The sequence below is a fragment of the Cariama cristata genome, unplaced genomic scaffold (genome assembly GCF_000690535.1).
Source record: "Cariama cristata isolate BGI_N322 unplaced genomic scaffold, ASM69053v1 scaffold12793, whole genome shotgun sequence".
Classification (NCBI taxonomy): Eukaryota; Metazoa; Chordata; class Aves; order Cariamiformes; family Cariamidae; genus Cariama; species Cariama cristata.
The window spans coordinates 52,554-63,631 of NW_009607902.1; positions in this window are offsets into that span (position 1 = coordinate 52,554).

The window sequence follows — 11,078 nt, forward strand, 5'->3', positions numbered from 1 at the left end:
CATCCACACTGCCAGATGCAGCTGGCTGTGCACCCCACAGGAGAAACACATTTCATCATTGGTAAATTTATTTGACTTACTACTCTGCTTTGAACCACTAAAGTGAAACAAAAGAAAGAATGATCAGGGAGGGGTAGTCTGAAATGTTTTATTGAAATAAACAAAAGTAATCTCAAAATATCTTGACCTTTCCTTGTATTTTCTAGGAAAACACCATATTTAGCTGAAAAAATTTAAAACCAAACCAAAAAAGAGATTATTCTTTTCCTCCTGGTTGAAGATTGGGGATGGAGGGAGTTTCGTTCTCATGCTATTCCTCATTTCAGTCCCTCTTCTCCTTCCCTCTCCTCTCCTACACCCATTCCCTCTGCCTACATCCATGTGCAGCTCTCGCCCTCCTGCATCTCCCAGCCCCTCCTTCCCAGCGGTGGTAATTTCCAGTTTATGCGACGTCCCCATGAGTCGCACTTTTGAACACACGAGTCCCTCCAGCCCCAGCTCCCACCTGCCTCCCTGCAGCAAGCGGGACCCTGCTCATCCTGGTAGTTCGCCATCAGCCTCACCGCTGTGTGCCAAGGAGCTGTGGGGACAGGGGCAGGGACAAGGGTGGGGACAAGATGGGATGAGATGGGCTGTGATGAGGTGGGATGGGATTAAGCTGGGGTGGGAGGATTCTCTGGTGCAGGGGTGATGCTGTGGCAGAGAGCGCTGCTGTGAGCATGCAGCTCTTTGCACCATCTCAGATATGCTCTGCGGATTTTAAGAGGGAAACCCCAACAGAGGCTCTGTAGGTGGGGTGATTATAAGCCCAAAATAAAACGCTCTTTTCCTAACAGGGCTGATCAAGGCCAAAAACCCAAAGCCCATGACAGCCACATGCAGCACCTGTGAAGCGCTTTATCTCCTAATGCGTTGTGCATCCGGTGAAGCAGGAGTACTTTCTAAAGCCGTGTCAGCTGAAGACATACAAGTGCTTAAATGCCTATGACAGGCCCTGGAGGAACCTTTTTAGAGATACATGAGGTGGGATGAGCGCAGACCCTGAGTGAAAGCGTATGTCAAACACCAGGTGCTGCAGCCCAAGCTGCTCTGCGCCAGGAGCAGCTTCTCCACCAGCATCGCTCAGCCCAGGCCGTGAGGGCAGAGCTCCCAAGGGAACAAGGATTATCCGCGAATCCAGCCAGCAATTGCCCTGAAAGCAAGGAATGAGAAAATTAATGGGATCTGGAAGAGTTTTTAGCAGTGACATGGGAAAAAGCATGTGGGAAGTCAGAGCCCAGGAGAACCAGGGCTTTGGCGATGACAGGCTCATCTGACGGCGGATGCGGCGCGGCCTCGGCATTGGGCTCCTCGCAAGCCTTTCCTTGGGAGTAGCTTGTCATCGCCCCAGGAGCACTATACAGCCTCGCTCCTCACAGCACGTGATGAATTGCAATATCCTAACAAGAACACATCGCTTTCAGAGCTGTAACCAATATACAAGTCCATTGGCAGCAGATGTTATTAACGATGCCAATACATATTTTCTTATTAATCTTCCATACTAGGCTTGTGTCTATCTGCAAATGATTATCATTCATTTTCCTGACAAATCTATCAAGATCATTTATTACTGTTCGGCAAAGGATCTTCTTTTAAACAAAGATTAATAACATTGCATTTTATCTGGCTGGCTGAGCCAAAGGAAACGAAATTAACAATGAACCCTACAAACATGTCATCACTTTAATTTACCGGAAAATATTTTACAATGTTATTTAAAAGAATATACGCTATGGTGGGCACAGTTTATTACAAAGGAAAGAAATGAAACCGCATGCATTTTAGCAGGGTGGAGAGTAAGTTAGCAAACAGGGCACTACTTTTTCTCTGGATCCTTGCACTCATTTTCTGGGACAAGAAGGGAACAGTGCCCACAGCCTTCTTGGCGTGCACAGACGGGCACCTGCCCGCGTGAATCGTAGCTGGAAATCACTGTTTCTGGGTTAAAGCGGATCCTATCCAGCATCAGAAGCTCTCATTCCCACAGGGAGAACTGCCCGCCCCGCATTGCTATAGAGGGAATCTTCACCAGGGTAAAGCTTGTGGAGAGCTGAGGGAGAGGAGGGCACATGTGGGCTCACAAAGTCCCAGCACCCTGCTGCACTTTTGGGCCCTGTGAGAAAGAGAAACTAACTAACTCAGTAAATTTGCATGGTTTAGCTTCCTTTCTTCTGCACTCTCTTCTTACTTTCATTTTACTTCGAGTAAAATAATAATAAACAATAAATAAATATACACCAAAGAACATATCAGAATCCCCCCTCCTACTTCTACTGCAAATAGTTAGGCAAAAACTTGGTATCAGCTTTGCTTTATACCCATGAACTCACATTTTGAGCCCCATTTTCGTGGAGGTACGCACCACTGTGTCTCTGCAGGACTCTCCTCACGTGCCTGGCTCTGGGCTCTGACATCTCCAGCAATGGGAATCCCACCATTCCCCTCCACAGCCTTGTGCCTTGAAGGTTTTTCCCCTCCCTCCCCAATACTGCGGCTCACTTTAACCGTTTCTCAGTGCCCAGAGCTTCCAACATCAGCAAATTACTCCTCTTCCTTGCCGCGAGGAGACAAGAAGGTTGCTTAAACCAATTTTGAATTACATAGTCAGGAAGTGTTTCTCCTACAGGTGATAAAGTCAGATTCTTACCTTCAGTGGATTCATCTTATCTTACCCAGATACCAGGTTGGGAGCAATGTTTTAAATTCCAGACAAAAGAAAAAAATCCTGCTAAACTCATGCTGTAGCAGTTTCGAAATGCTGACATATCAGCAAGAGGCCTTGCATTTGTATACTTCTGCGGAGCAGCAAAAGCCCACTTGCTAAATCAGGTGGTATTTAACCATACATTTTATTGCCACATAACAAAGTCCTCTGGATTTTTTTTTTTTTTTAATTAAAAAGTCATCAACATAGCATAGATCTTGAAAAATTTATAACAAATAAGAAAAGCCTGAATATACCCCAAAGCAGGGTTTGGCTTGTCTGTACATTAAAAGGTAATGAGTTAATAAGAGAAGCAAGTTGGCCCTCTGTTTAAGCTGGAGAGGTATCTCCAGTCACTGTGGGGACACTCTGTGGGCTGATAAGCGGTGAGCGCTCAAGCTGCACGTGTCCAGGCCATACACACTGAAGTAGGACCTGACTCCGAACCTCTGAAAGGTCTAATCTTCTACTTTGACCTAACATTTACCTGTAGAATTTGTGATCTTTGACTGAGCAACAACCACAATGCACATGGCAGAACATCTCTGTCTATTTCTTTATCAAACCGCCGTCTTAGTCATGTTTCTTTTAGCACAATTGTCAATCCTGGCATAAAGACTGCAAGCTAAGAAGAAATCAGTTTCTGGCTAAGGTGCTCTAAAAGCTAACTACTCATTACATCCAAAAAGAAGGGTCTGCACCTTATTTCTAGTGTGACTGCATCTCGCTCCAGCTTTCAACTGCTGGATTTCATCAACCCTCTTCTGCTACATTAAGCAGTTGTCTGTTACAAACTTACATCACAAAAATAAGAATCAGACAGCGCATGCAGAGAAACAGGGCTTTATAATTGTGCAAAGGCAAAAAAGGTAATAAAGGTAAAAGGCAGTGGCAAAGGAGAAAATGTAGCAGGTGCAGAAAAAAAATAAATTCAAGCCTCTCATCTCACAGCCCTGTATATACATTTAATGGGGTACGTTTATTGTCCCCATTTCAGACTAATGCCAGCATGATGTGGGAGATGTCATCCAAGCTTGGTGATACCCCAAAGCCGGGTATGAACAGTTTTTACTTTGTTTGCCTTGAGCAGTAAGAGCGACATACACTATATTGTGAAGGCAACACAAGGAGCAAAAAAATGAAAGTGATTTTTTTTTTTTTTTAGCATCGATAAAATGTTGGTGTCACAACAATTTGAGATTTTTGTACAGTTTCCTCTGAAGCAGGTGAACATGAGTGAAGCAGCCAATTGCTGAGCTGCCGCCCCCACACATTGCCCGTGCAATGGTGATGAAGGCACCCTTCCAGGCTGCAAAAGACTGCAAGGAAACATCACGGCCTGTTCTTCAGAGAGGTGAAAGACGATGACTGCCTCATCACCCAAACGTAACCTTCTTCCCAGTGGAGATGGCAAATCCACCGGGAACACCAAAATACAGATGTCCTTGTTGGAGAAATGCTCAAGGGGCAGTCTTTATTGGTGTTGCCCATCACTGCCCCAAATTCCACTGCAAACAATGCTGCCTTTTCCCAAGCGTCCCCTGACCCTCAGAGTCACGTGTTTTCTCCACCTTTCTGTGATCCAGTGAGTCTTGAAACTCCTACAGGAGAGATGGAGGATGCTTCTACCCCAGAACAGCCCCTCAACCCAAGTACTGGGAAATGTGAAGAGTCTGTTATAGGTTTAAAGTCCTTCAAAGGAAGCAGGGAAGTCTGTGGACATCCAATGGCTCTTTAATTCCTGTCCTGAGATCCCATACAATACCCAAAGGTGTCTTCATACCTTCTCTCCCGTTGTCACAAATGCTATTTCCAACACCTCTGTGTATCCATCTCCATCGCAGTACATGCCGGGATGTTATTTAAGCGTGTGCCATCTGGTCAAAGGCTGGCATCAAGGTATCGGTGTGCCATTCAAGCACGGCCCAATATTTCATAAGCCAAAACTGAAATATCATGCAGTGCAATATTACAGATAAGCTGTCCAAGCAAGACCAGATGGCACCACCACGCCAAGGACAACAAACAGATATTAAGTTGTCAGAGTACGAACCAAAGTCAGCCTGAGCTGCTGAGTTCATGCCATTTCTGTGCACGATACCCAGGAAGGAGGAACAAGCTCTCCCAAAAGACACTGCAGAAATGCTCCTGGAGAGGGCACTTGAACAACGCTCTGTGAACCACAGGGCGTCCCCCAGGAGTCCCCCCAGGAGCTGCAGGAGGAGGAGTGTGCATACGAGTGCACAACAGCACACACGTATGCAAAATATAAGAGCAACTGCGCTTGCAACCCTCCGTTACTGCTCTGTGGTGTGGTTTCTCCAGTAGACTACCATCAGGCTGGGTTGACAGCACTCTGAACTCAGTACTGGGGTGGAGAGCATCGGGGACAATTCCTCTGCTCACTTTCTGGTTTAGACTAACACAGCAAGCTTTATTTCTGAGTCTGTGTCTCTGTGTGTGTGTGTGGGGAGGACCAGGGGAACCATTTTAAGAAACCCATAATTTTTGCTGCATTTGTTCAAAACAGGAATGTTGTTCAAAACATTCAGCTGTGACTCGCTCCTGTAGCTTCCACAAAAGCAGCATTCAATTTAATATGTGAAACTCATAACCAACCCTCGCAGTGCAATAGTTCACATCAGTTTGAAGAAAAAAAATTCTGCTGGAAGCACAGTCAAGTAGCAGTGTCAATTTTTCATTAACCTACAGCCACTGTCTCTGTAGACTTACAGCTATAAGTAAGATTACTGTTATAATTTCTTCTGGTCCCTAAGGGGAGAGAAAAAAAGAACTTCTCAAAACTTTTAAGGTCATTAAAAAAACCCATCTTTAAATTCAAGGTATTTTCAGTTTACTTTCATATTTCAAAATCAAATCTTAGCTTCAGCCTCACATCAAAGCAGAAGTGTCAGTTGCTTTGTTTCTACATCTTCCATGAAAGAAGTTCCAGCTTATACACGAGCTGAATGCCAAGTGAATAGATTTTCCTGGGGAACAAAGGCAGCTTTTTTTGTTTGTTTTAAACATATGTAAATAGAGTCCCAGGAGCTGAGCTGCCTGTCACTTCAACCAGGTTTACACTCATGTCACTCCAGCTGGTTATTTCTGACCGACCTTAGGTCAGAACTGCAGAAGTTTCCCTCCCCACTTCTCCACGCACTCCTATCAAGGAGCCACTCGAGCCCTTTCCCTCCAGCCTCATACCTCAGCAAAGGGGAAACAGTTTAACATGTATTCCTTTTTTGCTAGTTTCTTATTCTTTCTTTGCCAGTGTAGTGGTTTTTTTTTAAGCTCTAGTTACAGAACCACAGAAATACTTTGGCCTGCTGTCATAGTCAGTCAGGCGGTTCTGAAAATCTTTCAGCAGATAAGATCAGTATCTGACACTTTATGGCTACTCTCAATAAACAGTCAAAAAAAAACCTACATACTAGCAGTATATTAAAGACCAATGGTACCTGCTGGTTCATGGTCAAGATTATGGAGGGGCAGGGAAGAAACAGGAATGGATTGGTAAGAAAAATGACTTTTTTAAACAGGAGGGCACCATCGGTTGAGATTTCTTTTTTCAGTACCAGGCATTTAACATATAAACACTGAAGAGTTATTTTCTACAAAGCCAGAAAACAGCAAAGAGGAGTACAATCCCTTCACATGCCCATCTTCTATTACTCCTTTTTTTTTTTTTTTTTAAATTTACAATAACAGATCAATGCAAAACTAAGAGCAGTTAATGCTTGTAATTTCCAAACAGTTTGGGTTATATCTCAATCTTCAGCACTCGTTTTGGGTGTAATACCGGGTAGCACTGAGGGATGCATCACTTTATAGAGTACGCATAAGCCACAATTAAGGAAAATCCTCAAGCAGACGAGAAACCTCAACTTTGATTGGCCAAGTTACCATAACTTATTGATAATTCAAATCACTCGAGTATTATTCAGTGTTTTCTTCTCCCTGCTTTTTTCATCTCTTGACAAGTTTACAAAGAAAAGAACGGAGCAGAGCTTAGCTGCATTACATCCAATATGCTGCCTACACAAACGCCAGAGAAGCTAAATGAACCCCAGAACATATGGCACTCTGCTGACAGAGCTCAGAAACTGGTTCTGCATGAGCAACAAGGAACATCTTGAAACGCACAAGACATATGTGTTTTAGGAAGAAGATTGAAGTGTTTCATAATAAAACAGGACAAAGTGAAATACAAGTGCTGTATAAAATTTTAATTAAAAACTGGTTTTACCCCTCAACGTGAATATACAATATGTTTCCCAGATGGATTTCATATTTAAGTATTATCCAAACCAAAAACGTAAATGAGACAAATAAAGCCTTCAAAAATGGCACAGAGGCTAAAATGTATGTAAACACTAGACGACTGTGGTGAAAACAATGCAGGCAGGGAAAGCAACCTCTTAGCAAATGTTTACTACTGCAGTACTGAATGAAACAGTTCATATAACTATAGTCTTAGTAACAACACAGTTAGCTAAACATTCAAAAATTCAAGTCAGTGTGACAATACAAATATAAGTATTAGAATTCACCACCTTAAGCAACGTAAATGGTGCTTTTGTTACTTGCAAGTTTCACAGGTTATTTTATACACTGTTAATTCATGGCATACAAATGCATAATTCATGGCATGTCATGCATGAAACCACTCTCCAAGTCTACCTCTGCTTTCAGCCTCCCACCCCCACTTTGGGTGAAGTTCTCTCCATTCAATGCCATCAGCTCTACAGGGTTACACAGATGCCTGACCACAGAACAAAATTTTTGTGCTGTATCCTCAGGATCAGTAAATTCGTATGAACCAAGAGGGATGTTGTTTTGCGACAGCAAACTCCTTTCCCCCGAAGAGGTGAGAAGGCGGCTCAGATCACCACTTCTCAGCCTGTAGAGAGCTCTCTGCTAGGTCAGAAGCAATCACCCAGAATTGAATGGAAATACACATGAAGAAAAAGCACAATCTCCACATTGATCAAGCAAAGAGATTACTGTTTCTTTATGTTGTCATCCAGACAAATTATCACTGCACTTCAGAGAATTTCTCACTGAAGACAAACAGGGAACAAACTGCATGTCTCTGGCAAGCCGAAGTCGGTAACAAAACGAGCTACAGCCTCCTCTTTTAAGGGCTTTGGTTGATGATGTTTTGAATTCCATGGAGAAAGCAGTAGAAACCAATGCAAGCAATGGGGCTTGTGCTTAATAGTTGACTGTGTAATAGAAACAGGAATATTAGGTGTTCTTGATCACTTCCCTCAACATTGGTTTATTTATTGAAACTGAAAGGAACTGGGCAAGACCGGTTCTCTGCTGCTACCAGAGACCATCACCTAAACCAGACATCATTTCTGTCAGTGAGGTAGCTCATTAAGATCATCCACAGAACTGCTGTTATGTCTTAGCTTCAATTGTTTTCATCAGAACCAAGAAGCTAAGTTTCATTGATTTGGAAGTTTCCCCAAATTCCTTGACTACTAAACAAATCTCTTGAGATAGTCTCAGCATCCTGATAATGCTTGCTCCACGACCACTGAAGTAACTAACACCATGGTAGGTTTTCCTATGACCCAGAGATTTCACATTACAAGATTTATACAGTTAAATGACCACTGCTAAAAGGCTAAGAATTTTGTTGCATAGTTCAGTGTTTCAGAAAACACTTCCAAGCTCAAAAATTAGGAAGAGCAGAACTATATAATAAGCTATTCCTTGTACATGGACCGAAAAGGCAAAGATTCCTTCCAGCTCACTTTCTCTGTCAAACCTATGACACACCACACAAACTTTTCCATTGTCAAGTTGCACACACCATTGCATCCCTTGCTCCGGGGGAAGAGGATGAGAACAAATGATGTGATAGATGCTAATAGCGCTGATTAGTACACACAGCAGACAGCACTAAGGCATCAGGACGACAAAAAAAAAAAGGTGTTAAAAAAAAAAAAAAAGATATCACAAGTATGATGAACCCGGATCATGCAGCAGACAGAAGCTGAGTAGGATACCAACTGTAAAGATTAGCTCCTAAAAGCACATGTAGTAAAGCAGTTCATTATCTTTTTCAGCCGTCTCTTAGATTTAATAGATTTCTATCTTGGTAAGATTAAGACGCGCTTAATAATTGTCTGATTAAAACATAATAAACCTGGGAAAATTAAAATAAAGCCTTTTTAGTAATCTGGAGATGAGATGGGACTTTTCAGCCAGGCTTCCACAAAATAATTTCTGTAACATTGACCTCAGGATCCCAAAGCACTCCCCAGTCATTTTAATTAAGCTTCAACAGAGCACAAACCCCCCATTTTACAGCTGAGGTAACAATGAGAGGGAGTTTGGAAAAGACTATTTGATACTGAGCAGAGCTAAATGTTCTGTTATTTTACCCAAAAAATAGATTCCCAACACCTATAGGCAGATTTCTTTCTCCTCTCTCCATTTTGGCAGCCTCTGAAGTAAAATTCAGTGCACAATCTAAAGAACAGCCCTCATCATCTTCCAAGCTGCTCAGATTTGGAGTATAAACACTGCTGCCCATCTGTCTTACAAAGCTGCTCCTACCTGTCCCCTTTACTCCAGCCATCCCTGTGCCTCTTGTCCCCAGTGGACCAGTTTAAGTTTCCCTTCTTCCAGTTGAAAAATTAGATAAGGCAAATCATCAGAGTTTGACACTGTTGCCTTTAATTCACAACAGGTCAATGACTGAGTGATTTCCAATGCAACTACTACTCAGCAAAGGATTTGCCTTTCTACTGAACACGGGTAGGTATTTGTGTAAAGCCACCCCAAGATCCTCTCTCTCTCTCTCTCTCTCTCTCTCTCTCTCTCAATAACTTGGTATAGTTATATACCAAGTTATTTGTAGGAAATAGGGAAGGGAGCAAGTAGGAAGCAGACTTTGACTTATTAAAATGAAAGTGATTAAAATGTTGCACTGATTGCATACTGCAAGCAACACTGGATGCTGAATAGCATTTGGTGAGAATACTCATGGGTTATAATAACTGGGGGAAGGCAAGAGAAAGAGACAGACTCTACAGAAAAACACTAATTCACTCTTAATCTAGCCCATTATTTCTAGATTTGAGTAGGCAGCTTTCCTTTAGGAGGTAAAGTGATGGGGGTGGAATTATGCCATCCCACTGTCACTAACAGACCACTTTGTGGATGGCAAAAGATAAGGAATGAGCACAGAAAATGCTATTTAAAGCTCCACTCAGGAACCTAGAAATTTGCATTTGATAGAAGGGATTTAAATTGTATTAGAAGGCAAGGTGCACTAAACAATTACAGTTTATTACTATGTTGATTCACTGCCTGAACCTATACTTATCACATACTGCAGTAGCAAAGGAGCAGCAGTGCTCAGCGCACTTGAGCTGTATGCATATTAATAGGAGGGTTAGCTGAGCAAACAGGGAAGGGGCCAAGTGCTTCTGAAAACAAAAGTGGCTTGCAGATTTTATGGACAGATTGGAATAATTTGGGTCTTAAGTCACATTTCAGAGAAAAGTTTTCCATTAACCAAACCGGATTTCCAGCACAGTGCTTGGAAGAGAACACTCTTTGCTGTATCACAGCATATAAGCTGTGGAATGACTCTGACTCAAGAGAGAAACACATATCCTGCGGCAGCTGATTCACAAAGACATTATACACACCATCTCCCCTCGCCGCTGGAGCAGGGCCAAAGACACTCATAGTCTGTCTGCTTCATTTGGTTGTTATGCTGCATACGAAGGCTACAGTGAGAATATTCATACCAGTCAAAATTCAATATATGACACTTTTTCTCTTCTCCCATCCAGTTTTCACCTTTGATGAAAAACTGAAGGTTTCCGTATTACCATATGCTTCCTTTCTTTAGCTAGGGGAATTAAACAGATACATCCCAGCCATTCCTCTGGACCCCTCGAAAACATTACCCTGTTTTTTCACAGTGGCCTCCAACCTTCCCCATGCCCTCCTTGTGTCTTGAATTCATGGCAACTTGTGTCCTTACTCATCCATACAAAAAAAACCAAAGCCTCAGCATTCAGGCCTTCTTACACATTGAACAAACAAGGACTAAAATCTGCTAGATTGGCAGGGAGGGAAAAATCACACGGTACTTCTATGCCACAGAACCAGATTAGGGGAGCAGCCAATCTTCACAAGACTGAAACTTCTACTAAGCTAGGACATGGGGGAGGGAAAACACAGAGAATATCAAGTGAAAATTGTGGGATACCATGAGAAGAACACTAAATCTTATGGCTCAAACACATACAGGAAACGGCAACAACCTGCAGATTTCAGTAGAATTATTTTAAACCAA